The sequence below is a fragment of the Megalobrama amblycephala genome, linkage group LG9 (genome assembly GCF_018812025.1).
Source record: "Megalobrama amblycephala isolate DHTTF-2021 linkage group LG9, ASM1881202v1, whole genome shotgun sequence".
Classification (NCBI taxonomy): domain Eukaryota; kingdom Metazoa; phylum Chordata; class Actinopteri; order Cypriniformes; family Xenocyprididae; genus Megalobrama; species Megalobrama amblycephala.
This window is the reverse complement of record NC_063052.1, coordinates 22,745,491-22,770,462: the sequence shown is the minus strand read 5'-3', so window position 1 is coordinate 22,770,462 and position 24,972 is coordinate 22,745,491. Positions and strand designations below refer to the sequence as shown.

The following is a 24,972-nucleotide window of genomic DNA, read 5'->3' as shown; positions in this document are numbered from 1 at the left end:
ATAAAAAATAAAATGTAATCATCTAGTTTAGTGTAATAACATGATTTTAAACAATTTTAAAATAATTTGTCAAAGATTATTTAGAAAACAAATGTGTTTTCAGCATGTGTCCCACCAAATATTGCAAAAACACGTTAAAATTTACTTTAGAGATAACTCTAATAAAATTATTTTTCATTTGATATTTTAAATTGAAGTATATATTTCATAAGTGAGCTTACATGCCATCTATGTGGATAACTGGCGGTTACACCATTTGACATTTTTAGGTACATTCATTCTTAACTTTAGTAAAAAATTGGCAAATGCATTTTTATCAACATAAAATCAACTTAGACACAATATATACATTTTAACGTACCTGATGCATGCTTTTAAAACAGGTTTTTAAAAGATTTTTTAATTTCTCATCTTGCTGCACCATATTTGCCTGACCCATTGATGAATTTGATATTATATATTTCTATATAAAAAAAATATTATTATTAGCAGAGCCTTATTAGTAATAGGGAAGATGGCGTCATCACGTGATTAATTCTAACCAATGAGACAGCTGGAACTGCATCGCTAATGAGCTGTCATTCCGGATTGGACTGCACTGCCCAGTTCTGCTTCAAACAGGTAAGCTTTTTAAATTATAAGCTTTTTTAAATGGTAATTTCTGAGTTTTCTGTTACAATTAGTGTAACAGATGAAAATGCTAATGAATTTATTGACTAAAATTAAATTACACCCATTTTTAGTGTTTTAATTTGATTGTAACGTATGCTGTCGTTTAAATGACTAACGGTTATAACGGTCGACTAGCCCATTTTCTGGTAATCTATACTTTATATATGTACTTTAAAACTGCATAAATTCAATGCCTTGAATTGTTTTACATCCATTTGGTGTTAATTTGATTTATTATTGTTCTCCTGTTGCTATTTTAGCGAACTACGACCGAGCTATAATGATTCAGTCATGTCCGTTTTATAGTTAAAATAGCGACGTAAACGAGGCCTACATTAAATCTCGTTACATATGATTTTATAACCGTTCATACATCGATAAACACTGTGCGCTGACAGTTCAGACAGCAAACCATTATACATGTGCTTTGTATTTTTATATCATATTAACGTGACCTAAAAATATCAAATTGAACGCTTTGTCTCACGCAAAGTCATTGGCCTGTGTATTTCACATGAAAACAACCATCTGTAATTAATTAATTATGAAAAGATATAATTTCATGGCCTAAATGTTTTAGTTATATTTACATTAAATATTGATGTATAATTTCTCTCGAATGTATAGGCTACATTTCATCAGCACGTTCATCCATACAGAGCAATGTTTAACTGAAATATTAATTCTTGTTTCTTTTTCTCCTTTTTATTGTGTGTAATCAGATCATTGGTTCTGCTCTGTAAGTATTCGACTCACTGTCTGACACATTCTCAGTTTTTGTATTGCACCAAATTATTGCACCAAATAACTGTACTTTCATAAACATTTTGCTTGTTATCTGTTAATCTTTTGGGTATCACTGTCTCTGACAGTACAGTGGTGCCATGTGTCACATTCTCAGATGCCATTGTACATATTCATGAATAAAAGATTTAAACTGGCTTCATACCATTGAAATGTTGTTTGTCCTCTCTCTTTTCAGTATTCTTTGCCATCTAGTCCTGATTCCTGACTACAAGTCTTCAGGATGACCAGGAACTACAGGACGGTTTGAGCTACACTCTCCATGACCAGGACTGGACACCACTGTCGTAAGTGATCGATCTAGCAGTCATTCTGGATCTCTGAATTGTCATGTTCAGAACATATTGCAGGGGATATCAGCTCTGGGCCTCGAGGACCACTGTCCTGCAGACTTTAGCACCAACCCTGGTCCAACACACCTGAAAGCCAATCGAGCTCTTTTGGTTTACTGACTAGAAAGTCACATGTGGTGAGATTGATCAGGTGTGGACATAAACTGTTCAAGACAGTGCACTTCGAGGACCAGAGCTGAGAACTCCTGACATGCTGATTAGTCAATAATCACTGATGAAAAATGAATACAGTACATTTTAATTTGTATAGATTTATTCAATATTTCTTTCTCTCTTTTTCTCCTTTGTGATTTTGTTAACCACAGCTAAATAAACCTAAGGAGAGCCGCTCAGGCACAGGTCACTGCATCTTTTGCTGTGTAAGTACATTTTTGACTGTCAGACACATTCTCAGTATTTGCATTTATTTTAATAAAAATTACATATTCATGCTGAAAGTTAAAGTCATCAATGATTTCTTACATTAAAGGTATAGTTCTTCATGTTGTTCCAAACTTGTATTACTTACTTTTTTCTGTGGAATGCAAAAGAAGATATTTTGAAGAATGTTTCATCTGTTTTGTCCATACAATGTAAACTGCTTTGGATCCCATTGACTTTTTATTGTATTGACAAAAACATGGTCAGTTTTCAAAATATCATCTTCCACAGAAGAAATCATGCAGGTTTGGAATGACACAAGGTTGAGTAGCAAAAAACTTTTTTCTTTACATTGTGTTGACAATTTTAGTAAATTGTTCTCATGCTCTCAGTTCATCATGTCCTCAATTTGTTCACTCACTATATCTTTCTCTCTCAACAACAGTCTAAAATTGTTTTTAACATTAATAAACAACACCTGGAACTATTTTTCAGGAACTCAAATTATTCTCAGGTTTCTTCAGTCAAAATTCATTTAAATGTTCTCAAAAGATTGTTCCCTGGGTTGGAAATGTTCTAACCTTTGGGAAAACACAAATGTAATGTATACAAAACTCGTGTTTTGTTTTTTGTTTTTAAATTAATGTTTCAATTGTTGTTTTTTTCTCACTTTAGATAAAAAAGCACACAAAAAGCGGCCAGGCCACAGCTTCCGAAGTGGAAACTCCTGTTAAATCATGGCTCCATAATGCAAGAAACCGGGATGGTGGAAGGAGCAGAAGAACCAGAAGACTGGAGATCAGGCAAAGATCTACTGGTACCCGAGGGGATTGATCACTCATCTCCATCCACAAATGAATGATTTCTGAATGATCATGTGACACCACAACTGGATGCAGGCTGCTGAATATTACATTTTAACATCACAGGAAAATTTTACTTTGTAAAATATATTAAAACAGTTCAGGGCATTAGGCCTTTTCCTGTGACGAGTAAATCGGTCATTCACAAACTCTATTATAAATACAATTTATTCTGCAGCATCAGTGTTAATATCAGTGATATTTTTACCTTTATAAAGGGCATTTTCCCCATTATTAAATAAATGCTTCATCTTTCATTTTAAATTCTTACATTTGATCAATAAATTAAATTATTGTAATAAGACACTGTTACCAGTCAAATTAAATAATTTACACTGAAAAATTACAACTGCATTTAAAAATGTTGTGAGATTAGATAATAAAAAAATGTTGGAAAGAATGATACTTTTAAACATGAAACTAAACTGCCAGTAGGTGGCGGCAGGTCACTGTCTTAATGAGTGAGTCATTGAGTCATTAATTCAAACAATGAAATGAAATCAGTGTCACATTTTCAATTGTGATGGTAATTCAGCACTCTTGGTCATGTTAGTTCACCCCAAAATGAAAATTCTGTCAATTTATTACTCACCCTCATGTCGTTCCACACAGGTAAGACCTTTGTTCATCTTCAGAACACAAATTAAGATATTTTTGATAAAATCCAATGACTCGTGAGGCCTGCATTGAGAGCAAGTTAATTTAGACCTTCAAATGCCCAGAAAGGTAACTGTTACTAAAAACATGTTTAAAACAGTTCATGTGATTACAATGGTTCAACCTTAATGTTATGAAGTGAAGAGAATACTTGTGCGCCAAAAAAAACAATATAACGACTTTATACAACAATATCTAGCACTCATTACTGAACTAAACACTGCTTCATGAAGCTTCGAAGCTTTATGAATTTTTTGTTTCAAATCAGTCGTTCAGACAGAGCGTGTATCAAACTGCCAAAGTCACTTGTACCATTGAAATCTTGAAACACTTATGATGCAATGAAGCCTTGTTTACTGAAATCACATGACTATGGCAGTTTGAGATTGTATTATACATGCTTGTTACTTTTTGGTGCACAAAAAGTATTCTTGTCACTTCATAACATTAAGGTTGAACCATTGTAGTCACATGAACTGTTTTAAATATGTTTTTAGTAACAGTTACCTTTCTGGGCATTTGAAAGTCTAAGTTAACTTGCTCTCAGTGCAGACCTCACGAGCCAGTGGATTTTATCAAAAATATCTTAACTTGTGTTCCGAAGATAAACAAAGGTCTTACGGGTGTGGAACAACATGAGATATTTTAAGTTAATATTATTTCAGAATATTACTCTTTTTAATGTTTTTGTTTTTTTTTATCAAATAAATGCAGCCTTGATGAGCAGAAAGAACTTCTTTCAAAAGCATTTTAAAAATATTACTGAACTTTTGAATGGTAATGTATTGTGTGTGTGTATATATTTATATATATATATATATATATATATATATATATATATATATATATATATATATAATTTATTATTTTTTATTTTTTACATGAATGTGAATAAATGAAATTATTTGAAACATATGACTTCTAATTTATTCTTTTAACAAGTGAACTTGTTTTGTGTGTGCTGTGGCAAATGCAAAGTAGAACCAAACTAATCTTGTTTGTTAAAGCCAAAGGTATGTTCTTACACATCTGTGCATTGTTCACAGTATGCCCACTCTTTTCCCAGTGTACCCACAGTATACCCACACTTTGCCCACAGTATGGGCTTGCTGTGGGCCCACAAATGGCCCCAACAGGGGCCCACTCTGCTTAGTGTGGGCCAGCCCATAGTCAGCCCACACTTTGGACTGTCCCACTGGGTCCTCACCTGGGTCCCATAGTGCGGGACCCACACGTGCCCCGCATTTCACGCCGGTATCTGGGCCCACAGTGGGCTGCCCGCAATGGCCCCACACGGGCCCCTAAGGGGCTTGCTGTGGGCCCACTTCTGGCCCCAACAGGGGCCCACTCTGCATAGTGTGGGCCAGCCCACAGTCAGCCCACACTTTGGGCTGTCCCACTGGGGCCCCACACTGGCCCCATAGTGTGGGGCCCACATGTGCCCCGCATTTCACGCCGGTATCTGGGCCCACAGTGGGCTGCCCGCAATGGCCCCACACGGGCCCCAAAGAAGCATGTTTGCTGGGTTGTTGGTTACGACAGCGTTAAATCCGCGTTTAGAATGAACAATGGTGTTGTGATTTTTGTGGATAGTTTTGATAAAGTTGCAACAATTGTTGAACAAGGCGTAACAATTAAAGATGTCCTCGTTCAAGCAGTGCCGCTTGTTAATCCGGCAAAAAAGATAATTTTGTCGCAAGTCCCTCCGTTCATTAGTAATGAGATGTTAGAAAGAGAACTTTCACGACATGGACAACTAATGTCGCCGATTAGATCGATTTCTCTCGGCTGTAAATCTCCACAATTGAGACATGTTGTTTCTTTTAGAAGGCAAGTCTTTATGATCTTAAAAAACAACAATGAAGAATTAAACTTAGTGTTTAAATTCAGAGTGGATGATTATGACTACAACGTTTATGTAACCTCAGAAAAAAATGAAATGTTTTGGATGTGGAGTGGAGGGCCATCTCATTCGTTCTTGTCCAGAAAAAACTGCTGCTGAGATTAATATTGAAACTGTAGAACAGGGTGAGTCAAATAAATCTCAGAAACAAAAGAAAAATGGATCAAATGAACCTCAGGGACAGAAATCGGACAAAACAGTCAAATCTCAAGAGCAAAAACAAAATGAATTAAATGAATCTCAGGGTCAAAAACAGAGTGAATCAAATAAAACTCGGGGACATGAATTGGATGATTCAAATAAATCTCAAAGACAACAGCTGAATGAACTAAATGATTCTCAGGGACAAAATCAGTTTGAATTAAATGAGTCACAAGAACAAAAACAGTTTGAACTAAATGAATCTCAGAGACAAAAGCAAAATGGATTTAATGAATGTCAAGTACAAAAACAGAATGAATCAGACAGATTAAAACCGAAACAATCACACAGAGTTCAAAGGCCAGATTCAGTTGTCCGAGAGAACTCTGTTGAGAACAGTCAACACTGTGATATTGATTTGGAAGAAGAGGCCAGTAGTAATTTGCAGAAGGAAGTGGAGGAAGTAGGAGGTTCTTTGGATGAAGAAAGTTAGATGGTTGTGGATGACAACTCTAATGATAGGAAAAGAAAAATTGGAGATGTTTATCAACTTCCTGATAAAATGAAAAATGTTCCTCTGCGTGATTGTTCTCAGACTTTTGACAGTGATGTTGAGGTGGACTCTGATGTTGATTCTTTAGCTTCTTCATAGTCCTTGCCCCTGAAAAATAGTGGCTACTCTATGTTGAGTATCAAGAAGTTTCTTAAGAGTACTAAAGGAGCCAGGAATGTGAAAATTGAGAATGTGTTTCCTGATTTACAACTTTTCATTGATTCAGTTAATCCCTTTCAAAGAAGCTCTGAAAGCGCAGGAGAGAAAGTTTTCACTGACCAAGAGATTTATCGTTTAAAAAAAAACTTGTTTTGAAAGCCAAAAGACAATTAGAAGATGGTGAATATGTTTAGTAAATCTTCTAATTTGTTTTTCTTCTGTTTTTCTTTTGTTTTCTTTTGTTTTATGAGTGAGTTAAAAAATAGGCAGTCTAAACTTAAATGGAGCCAGAGATGAAAGAAAAAGAGCTTCATTTTTTAGACTGTGCTCCCTTAAAAAATTGGACGTTATCTTTGTACAAGAGACTCATAGTACTGCTGATAACGAAGTTGACTGGAAGAGAGAATGGGAGGGTGATGTTTTTTTAAGTCACAAAACAAGTAATAGTTGTGGAGTGGGTGTTCTTTTTTCTAAAAGTTTCAATCCTCAATCTGTTGAATGTGAAGAAGTTATTAAAGGTCGATTGTTAAAAGTTAGAGTAATATATGAAAATGTGCAATTTGTATTTATCACTGTATATGCTCCATCTGTTGGTTTAGAGAGATTGACTTTTTTGGAGGCTGTGAATGATGTTATTAGAGATTGTAATGATAAAGAATTTTTATTTATAGGTGGAGACTGGAATTGCACTGAAAACAGACTTGATAGAAATCATGTAGAGCCTCATCCTGCCTCTCGCACTCGTCTGATTCAATTATTAGAGACCCATGAGTTATTTGATGTGTGGAGAGGGTTACATGGTAATCAGAGTCAATATACCTGGACTCATTGTAAAGATAATTTATTGTCCATGGCCAGACTTGATCGTTTTTATTGTTTTAAATATAATTTTAATGTTGTTAAAAACGTCTCGGTTACGTATGTAACCCTCGTTCCCTGAAGGAGGGAACGGAGACGTACGTCAGTAGTGACCGAAGAATTGGGATATCGCTTAGAGAGCCCTATCAGCTTCGTGTGAACTAAAACAAGCCAATGGAATTGGCGTGCGATATTTGCATAATGCGCACCGCCCCCGACAGGTGTATATAAATAGGAAGCGGATGCAATCGCACTCTGTTTTTCGCTGAGGAGACAACTGGTGTCCGCACTACAGCGAGGGTACAGAAACTGTGGCGACGGGACGTACGTCTCCATTCCCTCCTTCAGGGAACGAGGGTTACATACGTAACCGAGACGTTCCCTTTCAGTCGGTCACGTTCGACGTACGTCAGTAGTGACCGACGAATTGGGATCCCAACTAAAGCGCCACAGTTACGAAACCCCTTCCAGTGCTCAACGCGAGCTCTAACCGCCCATAGCCTTTTTAGGGGGCGAGCTCACGCCGAGGAGTTTACTGCTGTTTTACCTGATACCCACTAAGTAAACTAGACTACACTGGGGAAGCGAACCCGTAGGGAACGCTGCGGAGGCCACTACCTACCCAACGGGGGAGGAGTTTACGTGGAGAATACCCATATGGACTGGCCCGGGGGGCAGTACGCATATGGGGTCCCTGGGATGGCTCCACCTGGGTAGGGGGAGACTCATCTGACAGGTGACAGCAGAGCCGGCTCTGCTGATGGAAAGACACGGACTCGGCCCGTAGGGAGTTTTAAACCGTGGATGAATACACATATGGGACCGCTCACGTAGAGGAGTCACGACATATGGGCCCCAGCCAACAGACAGCGTCAGCGACGGATGTAGGCCTGGCATCAGACACTCCGCAATGTCCGAGCCGAAGGGGGAGGCGGAGGAACTCGACAGGGTTCGCCAAGCGGGGAACACAACTGGAGTGAAAAGTATGCACGTATCCGGCCAAGGGGCGGGAATGGCATTGCAAGCCGACACTTAGAGCGGGTACAACACGTCTACCGACTAGTGGATGCGAGTACACGTGAAGATACCGGCTCTACACGTAGGCTATAAAACCTAGCGAACGTGTTAGGTGTCGCCTAGCCCACAGCTCTACAGATATCTGTCAGCGAGGCGCCATGAGCCAGCGCCCAGGAAGAGGCCACCCCTCTGGTGGAGTGGGCTCTCAACCCGAGCGGGCAAGGCACGCCCTGGGATTCATACGCCAAGGCGATGGCATCCACTATCCAGTGGGCCATCCTCTGCTTGGAGACAGCCTTTCCCTTCTGCTGGCCTCCGTAACAGACAAAGAGCTGATCTGAGGTCCTGAAGCTTCGCGTTCTGTCCACGTACACACGCAGAGCGCGGACGGGACAGAGCAAAGCTAGGGCTGGGTCTGCCTCCTCCGAGGGCAGCGCTTGCAGGTTCACTACCTGATCTCTGAAGGGAGTGGTAGGAACCTTGGGCACGTATCCAGGCCGGGGTCTCTGGATGACGTGAGAATCACCGGGCCCGAACTCTAGGCACGCTTCGTCGACCGAAAACGCATGCAGGTCCCCTACCCTCTTAAGGGAAGCCAATGCGACCAGAAGGACAGTTTTCAGAGACATTAGTTTCAGGTCGACTGATCGCAAGGGCTCAAAGGGATGACCCCGGAGAGCTAAGAGAACCAGGGTCAGATCCCAAGAGGGTACGGAGGAAGGGCGAGGAGGATTCAGTCTCCTTGCCCCCCTCAGGAACCTGATGATCAGATCGTGTTTCCCCAGGGACTTACCCTCAACTGCGTGGTGATGTGCAGCGATAGCGGCAACATACACCTTCAGGGTGGAGGGAGACAGCCTTCGCTCCAACCCTTCTTGCAGGAAGGAAAGCACAGATCTGACCGAGCATGATCGGGGGTCCTCTCGGCGAGAGGCGCACCATTCGACGAACAGGTTCCACTTCAGCGCGTAGAGGCTCCTAGTGGAAGGAGCTCTAGCGGAAGTGATGGTGTCTACGACCGCTTGCGGGAGATCACTCAGAACCTCCGCATCCCGTCCAGGGACCACACGTGGAGGTTCCACAGATCGGGACGCGGGTGCCACAGGGTGCCCCGTCTCTGAGTCAGGAGGTCCTTCCTCAGAGGAATTGGCCAGGGAGGGGCTGTCGCGAGGAGGATGAGGTCCGAGAACCAGGTCCGAGTGGGCCAGTACGGAGCCACTAACAAGACCTGCTCCCCGTCCTCCCTGACCTTGCACAGGAGTTGTGCGAGAAGGCTCACTGGGGGAAACGCATATTTGCGTAGACCCTGGGGCCAGCTGTGTGCCAGGGCATCCGTGCCGAGCGTGCCGCCGGTCAGGGAATAGAACCACTGGCAGTGGGCAGTTTCTGGGGAGGCAAACAGGTCTACCTGGGCCTCGCTGAAATGCTGCCAAATCAGCTGAACCGCCTGGGGGTGGAGCCGCCACTCGCCCGCAAGTGGAGGCTGCCGTGACAGCTCGTCGGCCGCACGGTTGAGCACACCTGGGACATGAGTGGCCCGAAGGGACCTCAGATGCTTCTGACTCCACAACAAGAGATGGCGGGCGAGTTGCGACATGCGACGGGAGCGTAGACCACCTTGATGGTTGATGTACGCAACGGCCGCAGTGCTGTCCGAACGGACCAGTACGTGCTTGTCTGACAGGAGCTCCTTGAAGCGGGCCAGAGCAAGACGTACTGCTAGCAACTCGAGGCAATTGATATGCCAATGCAGCTGAGGCCCCGTCCAAAGACCCGACACTGCATGCCCGTTGTACGTGGCCCCCATCCCGTGGCAGAGGCATCTGTGGAGACCACAGCATGCCTGGACACTTGTTCGAGGGGTACTCCGGCCCGCAGGAACGAAGGATCCGACCACCGGATGAGGGTGCGACGGCAGCTCGGTGTCACGGGGACACGGAGCGTGCCGCGCTGCCACGCCCATCTCGGGACCCGGCCGCGGAGCCAGTGTTGAAGCGGCCTCATATGGAGCAATCCGAGCGGCGTGACCGCGGCTGCAGATGCCATATGCCCCAGGAGCCTCTGAAAATCTTTCAGTGGGGCCGCTGTCCTGCGCTTGAGCGAGCTCAGGCAGTTCAACACCGACTGGACGCGCGCCTCGGTGAGACGCGCAGTCCGTGCGACCGAGTCTAGCTCGAGACCGAGATAAGAGATCCTCTGCCCGGGGGCGAGTTTGCTCTTGTCCCAGTTGACCCGAAGACCCAACCGGCTGAGGTGAGCTAAAACCATGTCCCTGTGTTCGCACAACTGCTCTCGCGAGCTGGCCAGGATCAGCCAGTCGTCGAGATAGTTGAGAATACGAACGCCCTGTTCCTTGAGGGGAACAATGGCCGCCTCCGCAACCTTCGTAAAGACGCGGGGTGACAGGGCCAGCCCGAAGGGTAGGACTTTGTACTGATATGCCCGACCCTCGAACGCAAACCGCAGGAAGGGTCTGTGTCGAGGCAGAATCGAGACATGAAAGTACGCGTCCTTCAGGTCGATTGCTGCAAACCAATCCCGGGGACGGACGCATTCGAAAATGCGCTTCTGCGTGAGCATCTTGAACGGCATCTTGTGGAGATACCGGTTCAGGACGCGCAGATCCAGGATTGGCCGTAGCCCACCGCCCTTTTTCGGTACAATGAAGTAGGGGCTGTAGAACCCCGACTTCATATCGGCTGGAGGGACCGGCTCGATTGCATCCTTCGCCAGTAGGACAGCAATCTCCGCCCGGAGAACAGGTGCACTGTCCAACGACACTTGAGTGAAGTGGACACCCCTGAAAACCGGGGGACGCCGGGCGAACTGAATCGCATCACAAGAATGGCATTGGGGCGGGACGCTGGACCTGACCAGCGCGACCCCCCCCCCAAGTACCAATCATCCAACCGAGATGGGCCGGGGCAGGGTGGAGGGTTCCACTCGAGCCCGACACACAAGGCGGCCCGGGAAAGCACAGCCGTCAACTCGGGATCCGACTCGGGCAACGCTACCGTCCCGGAGGGCAGCAGCGCGTCCGGATCTTCCTCCCCCGAGGACTCTGGCTCACCTTCCGATGCAGAGATCGACATCTGCTCCGCCGCAGGCGCACCAAAGGTAACGGCTGGACAGTCCGTAGAGGGCCCAGCGGAAACCAACGGTGGCACAATGGGTTGCGGTGCTGATGAGGCGGCAGGGGCCCGCGGAGCGTTTCCGCTCGGCGGGGAAGCCCTGACCGTAATCCTCAGGTCGCCCTTCCTATACACCGCCGAACCGTCATTCCGACCGGGGCCGGAAAAAACGGTCGAACGGGGCATAGGGGAGGGGACCCCCGCTTCCTGAGACTTCAGGAAGGAGAGCCTAGACCTCAGCACCGCGATAGTCATATTCCCGCAATGGGAACATGAACCATCCACAAAAGCTGCTTCAGCGTGCTGAACGCCCAAACACGAGATGCAGCGATTGTGCCCATCAGCAGGGACCAGGGAACGACCGCACCCAGTAACGCACAGACGAAATGACATACTGTCAGGGTTCGTCTGTAAAGCTCTTTTAGAAGGGGAATGATCAGCTCACTTGTGCTGAAGCACACAGGGAGTGACGCGATGTGCTCAGGTACACCACTCCCTGAACACACCGAGGAACCGGCCCAAATCGCAACACACACACACACTTTTAGAGTGTTGCTGTAAAAACAGCAGTTGAGAGCTTATAGCTCGGCTCCTCGGAACTCGCGACCTCGCTGGAATGCCTTCACTGCCAACACAAACAGCTCGCTGTTAATCCTCTTCTGAGGCAGTTTTAGTTTCACTTTTGAAGAAAGTCTTCTGAAGCAGGACACCAGTGTATGGCTCCGAAGCGAAAGACAGAGTGCGATTGCATCCGCTTCCTATTTATATACACCTGTCGGGGGCGGTGCGCATTATGCAAATATCGCACGCCAATTCCATTGGCTTGTTTTAGTTCACACGAAGCTGATAGGGCTCTCTAAGCGATATCCCAATTCGTCGGTCACTACTGACGTACGTCGAACGTGACCGACTGAAAGGGAACTGCTTTATTAGCCCTGTTGGGTTTTCTGATCACTCACTTGTTGTGATTTGTGTCTTTTTGAAATGTGTAAAGCCTAGTAGTGCCTATTGGCACTTTAATACAGCTTTACTAGAAGATAAAAATTTTAAAGACATTTTTGTATCTTTTTGGAAAAATCATCAAAATACAAAAAATGATTTTATGTCCTTACAACAGTGGTGGGACTTCGGAAAAGTTAAAGTAAAGCAGTTGTGTCAACAATATCATTGTAATGTTACCAAAGTTTTGATGAAGTCTGTAAAAGACTTGGAGTCTGAAGTGGAAGAACTCCAGGGTTTAGCTGAAGCTACAAAAGATCAACGCTATTTGGAAGCTCTTGAAGTTAAAAAATCTGTGTTGACTAATTTGCTTGGGGTTTCAGCACAAGGGGCTCTGATTAGGTCCCGTTTTAAAAATGTAGTGGAAATGGATGTTCCATAATACTTTTTTTTTTTGGAATGGAGCGAATAAATGGTCAAAAAAGATTGATTCATAGTATAAAGTCTGACTCAGGACATGTGTTGTCTGATCATGCTGATATTCGTAAACATGCTGTTAACTTTTACAGAAATTTGTATAAATGTGAGCACCAAGAAGAGCAGGTAATAGCCCAAAGTTTTTATACTGGTCTTCCCCAGGTTAAACAAGAGAGTAATGCAGTGTTGGAAGTAGATATTTCCCTAGGTGAACTGTATGCAGCTTTGCAAAGCATGCAGAGCAGAAAATCTCCTGGGTTAGATGGCCTGCCTGTTGATTTTTACAATTTTTTTGGGTCTGTAATTGGAGAAGATCTTTTGGCAGTGCTGAATGATAGCATAACCAGTGAACGTTTGCCTTTAAGTTGCAGAAGGGCAGTTCTTACCCTTCTGCCTAAAAAGGGTGACCTGCAGCTCATAAAAAACTGGAGACCCGTGTCCCTGCTTTGTACTGACTATAAGCTCCTTTCCAAAGTTTTGGCAAGTAGACTTAGTAAAGTGATGGAACAAGTTATTTATCCTGATCAGACCTATTGTGTTACTGGTAGGCTGATTTCTGATAATCACACCCCCGCACACCCCGTCCGCACGCAGCCCAAATTTCGAGACCACGCGGACAGTCCGCCTGCAACAGCGCATGCGCCAGCAGTATAGAAGAGTCCACTAGGTGGCAATACGCACAGTATTGAGCACAGTGTTCAGCCGTCAAAGAAGAGTGTGAAAAAACCGGTTTAAAAACAACACGCTTGAAAAAAGAGAAAAAACACGATATGGACAGCGGTCACAATATGACGAGCGTTTGTGCGAAGAGATTAGAAAGTAACCACATTTGTACAATTGATGTTTGAAAGAGTACAAAGACGTGTTTAGGGCGGCACATTCATGGAGGGGGATAAGTAAAATATGGGAAAGGGTGCACTTCTTTTCTTCTCCGATCATGCCCAGTGAATGTCACGTTGATGACACGACTCAGTGCTGCTCTCCGATGTCAGGTAGAGCATAGAAAAAAGCTGTACTGCGCATGTGACGATCGCGGTCATCCACGCGCATCTGTGGTGTAGTATACTTTGAAAGACGCGCGGACGTGTCCGGGCGCGGAAAGTGAAGTATACCCGGGGCTTAATGCTGCGTTCACACCAAACGCGAATAGAGCGTCAAATTCGCGTCTACCGCGTCTAGCTTGCCGCTTGAACATTTTGAATGCATTCGCGCGTCTAGAGCGAAATAGACGCGCGTAAAAAACAAGCGTTTGAAGCGAAATTGACGCGCGTCCGAGGTGAAATCCGCTTCTTGTGGGAGGGGCAAGTGCTAGGCAGTTGTCTGTTTGCAAGATGGCTGATGTTGATCGTGCGTTCATCGAGAGAGCTACCGCTTTGTATTTGCTCTGGAGAGCAGAACAGCGGCGTAGGGGTCAGCGTCGCGGGAATGCCCGGGTCGATAAACGTGTACGTGACTCAAAAGTGAAATGTGTATTTACAACTTACCAGGTAGCCCAATCTCCTCACCGACACTCTTCCAAGCGAGGTCCTTTTTATTCCTGTCTGAAGTATGAACTTGTGTCATAAATCTCTGGGTGACTGCTCACTGATAATATCAGTCGTTCCTCCATTTTGAATGAGTGACTCCGGGCGGGCCTGCCGCCACAGCAGCAAGCAGGCTCCTGATTGGTTAACGCGGCGCAAATTTACGCGAAAGTTCAAATTTTTCAACTCGGGCGTCAGGCGCGAATTCGCGTCAAACGCGTAAATGCACAAAAAGCACCATTCGCGCGTATCGCGCGAAAAAAAACGCTCAATTTGCGTCATTCACGCAAACTAGATGCGCGAATGAGGCGAATTCGCGTCTTCCGCGCTGCGCTAAACACCTAATTCGCGCCGCGAGACCTCCAGACGCGCGTAAACGCGTCTATACATTGACTTAACATTGAAATCATTCGCGCCAGACGCTCTATTCGCGTTTGGTGTGAACACAGCATAAAACTCTCCAATAGGTTGTTTGCAATCACGTGGTTCTGGTGACGCGCGAAATTCCGATGGAGGGCAAGCAGTGAAAATTAGAATGGAAGAGATGGGGAAAAGTCCTTTCGTTGCTGGTTTAGAAAGATATAAACTGTTCTCATGGTAACCAGATCAACATTGTGAACAGAATACTACAAAACTGCAGTGAAAATACCAAATTATACTTAAATAGGATAAAATATCTTCTCCTCCCTGCAAACGATAGCATGAAGAATGTGAATATTTAACCAAGTCAAAAAGGTAAGCAGGTATCCATATTCATTTCAGTATCAGCAGACGCAAAACGCTATAAAAGGCGACAACTTTTAAAGTTAAAAAATGAAATAAGTTATATAAAACGGTATAAGTTATGTAAACGATATAAACACCTTCTGGGTTCTCGATTTTATCGATTTGAGCAACCATAAATGACGCAAAACATGCGAATTTTGAGTTTTTGATAGGATTCCTATATAGAAAGGTCACTCCCTGCCCTCCAGACTCATCCGCGCTGCTGCTGTGACGTCATGTGCAAACAACCTATATGATATATTCCCATTATAATACTTGATATGTAGATAAAGGGCTGTGGATTGGCATAAACTAACTTGATCTTGCTGGAGTTTATTGCTGTTTCTAAACGATGTCATCAACTGTTAGATGCAGTCAGATGTACACAGGGATTCTCTTTGTGCCGTGAACATTTATAATGCGCAGCGCAACTGCGCGCTGTGACTCCACATTGCTTTAAGCACATCATTCTGCACCTGGGATGCGCATTAGCGGTTTTTGCTGCTGTTTTGAAGCGTTTCATATTATTATGGTTTTGCACACTGAACGATTATTAATAGCCTATTTTGTTCTGTCGTATGTATAGCTTGTTGCCCCATTTAAAAGCTGCACAATACATTTAAAATAAATGTCTTTTAATCTTACATTAATATAAATACATATAATTCTATACATATAAATATAAATCTAATCTAGTTTTTTCTTCATTTTATAAGAATACAAAAAGTAATTTTAAACTTTTTGTTAACATTTGGATTTTATAAAATTACTGTGCAAAGTTTACAGCTGAATTATATACTTACCTACTTTATTTATTTATTGGTCAGCTTATGATTATATGTTTTTATTCATTTGTTGTTTTCTGGATTGTCAAAGAGTGACCATTAGTTGCACAAATACAGATGTATGGATACAGGCCCCCGCTAATAAATTAATTAAACAAAGGTAACCTCTTTTGCTACATATTTTTAATGGTTTAAATGTATACTCTACATGTTTGACCACTTATGAACTATCATTTAGCCTACTATATAATAAATAAATTACTTTTAGAGCACAAAATTGTTTACAAGACAACAAATTTCTTCATTGATCTAGTCACTTAATTTTGCTCTCAGAATGCACCAGATTTATGCATTTAAATTTAAAATGTACAAAACTTTCCTACAGGGGGGGCATGTGAATAACTGTAATGGGATAATCAGGTTCAGATATCTAAATCAGAGAATATCATTGGGCGGTTTGATAATTTATTTTTAACAGTGGATTCAGGTACAACTCAATGCACAGACTTTTTCTTTGTTCAATTTGGATACTGAACATGGGTTGGAGCTCTTTATTTTGAACTCTCAAAGTTCACCAGATTAATGAATTTATCTTTAAAATGTACAAAATTTTCTTACGGGGGGGAATGCCCCCGGACCCCCCTACAGGGTCTGTGTCCCCCTCCCCAAAGCTGTAAACCTAGGGGAAACACTGGTCGTGTATGGAACACGGTTGAGTGCAACCTGGCAAATAAGTCCCAGTTTTCTCAGACAGTTCTGTACGACTAATGTAGTGACTTTGGGACATACAATTAAGTTTACAGGTGCAAACATGGACAATGCTCTTCTCCTTGCCTCTCATTTAAAGGTTCACTCTGTTTGTATAATTTCCTTGTTGCTTAAAAAATGGAAAGAAGCTTTAACAGATTCTGAACTTACATTGTTGCAATCCTATTGTGATGGATCTGTCCAACCAAGTGTTGATGATATTTTTCCTTTGCTGAAGGTTCTCCCAGATTTTAAGGGCTGTACAGGTTTTTTTTTTTTAGAAACTAATAATTCTTGTGTATCTGTGCATGATGCTGATAAGAAATTATTATACAGATTGATTGTTAAAATTTTGAATAAAGATAAATTAAATGGTAAAATTGATACTCCATGGAGAGCTCACTTAGGTTTGAATGATGGTGTTGGACCTAAATGGAGGGCATTGTACAAACCACCATTGTTGAAGAAAGTTGCTGATTTGCAATGGAGGGTTTTACATACAGCCGTGGCTGTTAATGCTTTTATTTCTGTTTTGAACTCTGATATTAATCATGACTGTCCTTTTTATACTCTTCGTGAGACAGTTTTTCACTGTTTTATGGATTGTTGTCGTCTCTTGCCACTGTTTTTTATGTTGGAAGATCTTTTTAAATTGTTTGGTCTAGCTTTTTCTAGACAATTGTTTATTTTGGGTTATAGATATTCCCAAAAAAAGAGGGAGCAGTGTCAACTCTTTAATTTTATTTTGGGAAGAGCAAAGATGGCTGTATATATGAGTAGACGAAATAAGATAGAAGGTTCTGCAGATGATGATGCTGTTTTTGTTTTTGTCAAAATGTTGAAGGCTCGCTTAAAAATAGATTTTAATTACTACAGTTTGATGAATGATTTGGAAAAGTTTTCCAATATATGGTGTTATAAAGATGTGCTCTGCTCTGTTGTAGAGAATAATTTAATTTTCAAGAGTGTGTTGATTTAATGTGATTTTAATTATTTGATGATTGTTGTATTTTTATAACTGTTTTAATAAAGTTTGTGTAAAATCTCAATCTCTTTCTTTCTCTCCCTCTCCCTCTCCCTCTCTTTCTCTCTCTCTGTTTTTTGCTGCTTCTGGACCCTGGTTGGCCGTGGCATTCCAGTCCCTGCCATGTGCGGTTCTGATTAGTTGTGGGTGGGTGTGATGTGGGGCCGGGGGCCTTGGGCTTTCACCCTCCAGCTTGTACCTTCACCTGGGATTTCTTGTCTCCGGCTGGTTCAGCACATGTCATAGAACACAAATCATAATTTGTGTTCTACTGAAGAAACAAAGTCACCTACATCTTGGATGCCCTGGGGGTAAGCAGATAAACATCAAATTTTAATTTTGGGTGAACTATCCCTTTAATGCTTCACATATTAGATGAGGTGCATACACATTCATTTGGAGCTTAAAACAAGTTTAAAGCAAAACAAACAAACAAACAAACAAACAAAAAACACACACACATAGGGTAAGTGTGGCGTGGGCGAGGCGGCCTGGGCTTTGCACTGAAAAAAACACAAAGACAAGGTAAGCGTGGCATGTGTGGGGCGGCCGGAGATGTGTATGGATTTTGGGACCCTGGGCCCCGCAGCACCTCATCTTGAGGTGTTGCAACATGACGCTGCAACATGACGCTGGCGGGGGTCTAGCCTATGCCATGGCCATGGGGGGGATCAGAGGCAGCTTTATAATACCTTATCATTAATACCTGTATCAGTATTACCATTATTAATATTATTACTATTATTATTATTATTATTATCATTTACTTTTACAACAATTATTATTATTATTATTATTATTATTATTATCATTTACTTTTACAACTATTATTATTAATGGTGCTTGCCAAAGGCAAAGCTCCATTCTTATTCTTCTGCATACTTATTATTAATGGTGCTTGCCAAAGGCAAAGCTCCATTCTTATTCTCCCGCATACTTATTATTATTATTAATGGTGCTTGCCAAAGGCAAAGCTCCATTCTTATTCTCCCGCATACTTATTATTAATGGTGCTTGCCAAAGGCAAAGCTCCATTCTTAATCTTCTGCATACTTATTAATGGTGCTTGCCAAAGGCAAAGCTCCATTCTTATTCTTCCGCATACTTATTATTAATGGTGCTTGCCAAAGGCAAAGCTCCATTCTTAATCTTCTGCATACTTATTAATGGTGCTTGCCAAAGGCAAAGCTCCATTCTTATTATTGCTCATACTTATTATTAATGGTGCTTGCCAAAGGCAAAGCTCCATTCTTATTCTTCCGCATACTTATTATTATTATTATTATTATTCCACACAAAATTTTGGCACGCTACTCCTCCCGCAGCTTTTGTCACAGACCCACGAATTAGGTGTCAAATTGTGCGGATTATTCGGGAATGGTGTGCTATGACTTTTATAAGCGATCGGGTGTACGATGTTCGTCTGGCGGGCGAAAAAATCGGGCGAAAAATCCCATAGACTTAACATTGCGACGAACTTTGACGAGTCATAGCTCCTAACGAGGATTTCGTAGAAACATGTGATTTACCACATTTGTAGAGGCTGATAGGCTCTCTCAGACCATACCTCAAAATGGGGTGTACGTTGTACCCCTGGGGCGCTAGAGCTGCCCAAATTTCCCCATAGACATACTATGGTGAAGCCGTGCCCATGAACCAGGAAGTACTGTGTTTTTCCTACTATGGGAAATTACATAGGGATTTTGTATTGAACATAACTCTGGATCACAATGTCATAGAGACAAGGGGTGGGCTTATTTTACTCAGGCAACCAATCAGTCTCTCAGGATCATTGTGAAGCTATCAAGCCACGCCCTAGCAACCATATAGAGCACCTTAGTAACAAGCTCCATAGACTTCCATTGAAAAAGATCAAATTAATATTTTTGGATAGAAGTGTCATAGAAACATGAGGGTGGGCTCATTTGACTCGGGGCAGCAAACGGCCAATCACGAATCACCTTCAACACTTCATAGCCACGCCCTAGCAACCATTTAGAGCACCCTAGCAACCCAAAGCATAGAGGGATATCTTCAAATCTGAATATCATACAGGCATGGGGGTTGGTTTATATCATTCATACTGGCAAGCAGCCTTTGGTGTATCATCATTGGCAGCTGCCAAGCCACTCCCTAGCAACCAAACAGAGTACCCTAGCAACCATTTTGCAAGACCTATATCTCTGCAACAGAACATCGTAGAGACATGGGGGTTGGCTTATATTGGCAAGTAGCCTTTGGAGTGTCATCATTGGCAGCTGCCAAGCCACTCCCTAGCAACCAAACAGAGTACCCTAGCAACCATTTAGCAAGGCCTATATCTCTGCATCAGAACATCGTACAGACATGGGGGTTGGCTTTTTTGACTCATGCTAGCAAACTGTACTTGCAACATGCTACACATGCTAGCAGTGAATAGCTACATGCTAATAGTGATTAGCTAAGTGCTAAAGTGGGCTGAGAACATGCTAAGAACTCTATAGAAACTCCATAGTAAGTATCTGTGACAACTACCAACCACCTAGTAACACCATAGCAACCACCCAGGTTACCATAGCAACCGCCTAGCAACCACCCAGAACACCCTAGCAACCGCCTAGCAACACCTTAGCAACCACCCCAAGTACCTTAGCAACCGCCTAGCAACACCCTAGCAACCACCCAGGTTACCATAGCAACCGCATAGCAACCACCTAGCAACCACCCAGAACACCCTAGCAACCGCCTAGCAACCGCCTAGCAACACCTTAGCAACCACCCCAAGTACCTTAGCAACTGCCTAGCAACACCCCAGCAACCACCCAGGTTAACATAGCAACCGCCTAGCAACCACCTAGCAACCACCCAGAACACCCTAGCAACCGCCTAGCAACACCTTAGCAACCACCCCAAGTACCTTAGCAACTCCCTAGCAACACCCTAGCAACCACCCAGGTTACCATAGCAACCGCCTAGCAACCGCACAGAACACCCTAGCAACCGCCTAGCAACACCTTAGCAACCACCCCAAGTACCTTAGCAACTGCCTAGCAACCACCCAGGTTACCATAGCAACCACCTAGCAACCACCTAGCAACCGCCCAGAACACCCTATCAACCGCCTAGCAACACCTTAGCAACCACTCCAAGTACCTTAGCAACTGCCTAGCAACACCCTAGCAACCACCCAGGTTACCATAGCAACCGCCTAGCAACCACCCAGAACACCATAGCAACCGCCTAGCAACACCATAATGACCACCCCAAGTACCTTAGCAACCGCCCAGCAACACCCTAGCAACCACCCAGGTTACCATAGCAACCGCCTAGCAACCGCCCAGAACACCCTAGCAACCGCCTAGCAACACCTTAGCAACCACCCCAAGTACCTTAGCAACCGCCTAGCAACACCTTAGCAACCACGCCAAGTACCTTAGCAACCGCCTAGCAACCGAGTGGCGATTTTGCCACTTCAAGCACCATTCACATTTTCTTCAGGAAATGTACATTCTAGTTAATGGTGCTTGCCAAAGGCAAAGCTCCATTCTTATTCTTCTGCATACTTATTCTTCTTCTTCTTCTTCTTCTTCCACTTTTTTTTCTGCGCGCTACTCCTCCCGCAGTTTTTGTCCTAGACCCATGAATGAGGTGTCAAATCGACCGGCTCATTGAGGAGAGGTGTGCTATGACTTTTATAAGCGATCGGGTGTACGATGTTCGTCCGGCGGGCGAAAAAGTATCGAAAAAAATCCCATAGACTTTGCATTGGGACAAACTTTGACGAGTAATAGCTCCTAACGAGAATTTCATAGAAACATGTGGGTTACCACGTTTGAAGAGCCTGATAGGCTCTCTCAGACCATACCTCAAAATGGGGTGTAAGTTGTACCCCTGGGGCGCAAGAGCTGCCCAAAGTTGCCCCATAGACATACTATGGTGAAGCCGTCCCGTGAACCAGGAAGTACTGTGTTTTTCCTACTATGGGAAATTACATAGGGATTTTGTATTGAACATAACTCTGGATCACAATGTCATAGAGACAAGGGGGTGGGCTCATTTTACTCAGGCAACCAATCAGTCTCTCAGGATCATTGTGAAGCTATCAAGCCACGCCCTAGCAACCATATAGAGCACCATAGCAACAAGTTCCATAGACTTCCATTGAAAAAGATCAAAGGAATATCTTTGGATAGGAGTGTCATAGAAACATGAGGGTGGGCTCATTTGACTCGGGGCAGCAAACGGCCAATCACGAATCACCTTAAACACTTCATTGCCACGCCCTAGCAACCATTTAGAGCACCCTAGCAACCCAAAGCAAAGAGGGACATCTTCAAATCTGAATATCATAGAGGCATGGGGGTTGGTTTATATCATTCATACTGGCAAGCAGCCTTTGGTTTATCATAACTGGCAGCTGCCAAGCCACTCGCTAGCAACCAAACAGAGTACCCTAGCAACCGTTTAGCAAGATCTATATCTCTGCATCAGAACATCGTAAAGACATGGGGGTTGGTTTATATTGTCAAGCAGCCTTTGGAGTATCATCATTGGCAGCTGCCAAGCCACTCCCTAGCAACCAAACAGAGTACCCTAGCAACCGTTTAGCAAGATCTATATCTCTGCATCAGAGCATCATAGAGACATGGGGGTTGGCTCTTTTGACTCATGCTAACAAACTGGACTACCAACATGCTACACATGCTAGCGGTGAATAGCTAAATGCTAATAGTGATTAGCTAAGTGCTAAAGTGGGCTAAGAACTCTATAGGAACTTCATAGTAACTATCTGTGACAACTACCAACCACCTAGTAACACCCTAGCAACCACCCAGGTTACCATAGCAACTGCCTATCAACCACCCAGAACACCCTAGCAACCGTCTAGCAACACCATAGTGACCACCCCAGGTACCTTAGTAACTGCCTAGCAACACCCTAGCAACCACCCGGGTTACCATAGCAACCGCCTAGCAACCATCCAGAACACCCTAGCAACCGCCTAGCAACACAGTAGTGACCACCCCAGGTACTTTAGCAACTGCTTAGCAACTGCCTAGCAACACCCTAGCAACCACCCAGGTTACCATAGCAACCGCCTAGCAACCACCCAGAACACCCTAGCAACCGCCTAGCAACACCACAGTGACCACCCCAGGTACCTTAGCAACTGCCTAGCAACACCCTAGCAACCACCCGGGTTACCATAGCAACCGCCTAGCAACCATCCAGAACACCCTAGCAACCACCTAGCAACACCGTAGTGACAACCCCAGGTACCTTAGCAACTGCCTAGCAACACCCTAGCAACCACCTGGGTTACCATAGCAACCGCCTAGCAACCACCCAGAACACCCTAGCAACCGCCTATCAACACCATAGTGACCACCCCAGGTACCTTAGCAACTGCCTAGCAACACCCTAGCAACCACCCCGGTTACCATAGCAACCGCTTAGAACACCTTAGCAACTGCTTAGCAACATCCTAGCAACCATCCAGAACACCCTAACAACTGCCTAGCAATACCCTAGCAACCGCTCAGAACACCTTAGAAACTGCCTAGGAACACCCTAGCAACCGGTGCCAAATTTTGCCACTGCAAGCACCATTCACATTTTCTTCAGGAAATGTACATTCTAGTATTGTAATTACTATTCACCTGAACAAAACTTTGGCGCGTAACTCGTCTCGCAGTTTTTGACGTAGACCCACGAATGAGGTGTTAAATCGACCGGCTTATTGAGGAGAGGTGTGCTATGACTTTTCTAAGCGATCGGGTGTACGATGTTCGCACAGCGTACGAAAAAACGGCTGAAAAAACTCCCATAGACTTAACATGGGGGCCAAATCTGTGAGATCATATCTTTGGTTTAGAAGGTCATAGAGACTTGGGGCTGGGCTCTTTTGACTCGGCCTATCAAGCCGCCAATAAGTAGTGACTTCATGGCCACGCCCTAGCAACCAATTACAGCACCCTAGCAACCGAGTGGCGAATTTTGCCACTGCAAGCACCATTCACATTTTCTTCAGGAAATGTACATTCTAGTATTGTAATTACTATTCACCTGAACAAAACTTTGGCGCGTAACTCGTCCCGCACCGTTTGTCGTAGACCCATGAATGAGGTGTCAAATCGACCGGCTTATTGAGGAGAGGTGTGCTATGACTTTTCTAAGCGATCGGGTGTACGATGTTTGCACAGCGTACGAAAAATCGGCTGAAAAAAATCCCATAGACTTAACATTGGGACAAAATCTAAGATATCATACCTTTAGATCAGAACATCTTAGAGACTTGGGGCTGGGCTCTTTTGACTCGGCCTATCAAGCAACCAAATAAGTGGTTCATAGCCATGCCCTAGCAAGCAATTACAGCACCCTAGCAACCGAGTCCAGTGTTTTGCCACTGCAAGCACCATTCACATTTTCTTCAGGAAATGTACATTCTAGTTCTTCTTCTTCTTCTTCTGGACAAAATTTCTGCGCGCTACTCCTCCCGCAGTTTTTGTCTTAGACCCATGAATGAGGTGTCAAATCGACCGGCTCATTGAGGAGAGGTGTGCTATGACTTTTATAAGCGATCGGACCAACGATGTTCGCACAGCGGACGAAAAAGCGGCCAAAAAAGTCCCATTGACTTACATTGAAAAATTCAAATTCACGAACATTCCGTCTCTCTCAACTGTCACTTTCTCACACACACTCACACACGCAGGCCCTTAGAACCCTTTCTCTCTCAGACACAGACACTCATTTTCTTCCACTTTTATTTCTGCGCGCTGCTACTCCCGCAGCGTTTGTCCTAGACCCATGAATGAGGTGTCAAATCGACCGGCTCATTGAGGAGAGGTGTGCTATGACTTTTGTAAGCGATCGGACCAACGATGTTCGCACAGGGGGCGAAAAAGCGGCCAAAAAAGTCCCATTGACTTACATTGAAAAATTTAAATTCACGAACATTCCGTCTCTCTCAACTGTCACTTTCACACTCACACACACATGCAGGCCCTTAGAAGCCTTTCTCTCACACTCACACACACTCATTTGACTTCTGATCAAGCAGCCAATAGGTAATGACCTCAAATCTTCATCATAGCCACACCCTAGCAACCACTTAGAGCACACTAGCAACCACTCCATGGACTCAAAATGGAGGGTGTAAAAAAATTTAAATATTGAAAAAAAAAATACCTTAAAAGTTGTTCAAAAGAAGTCCTTGGCAATCCTGATGATTTTTGACATAAAATTAAAATCGATAATTT

General features: G+C 43.7%; 1 long non-coding RNA gene across 1 annotated transcript; it reads left to right on the top strand.

Annotated features, from left to right (window-relative positions):
• Positions 1–1,660: 1,660 nt before the first annotated feature.
• On the top strand, positions 1,661–3,090 carry LOC125275344. Its single transcript, XR_007186429.1, has 3 exons — positions 1,661–1,763; positions 2,135–2,188; positions 2,865–3,090. It is a non-coding gene; the product is annotated as an uncharacterized LOC125275344 (long non-coding RNA).
• Positions 3,091–24,972: the final 21,882 nt, after the last annotated feature.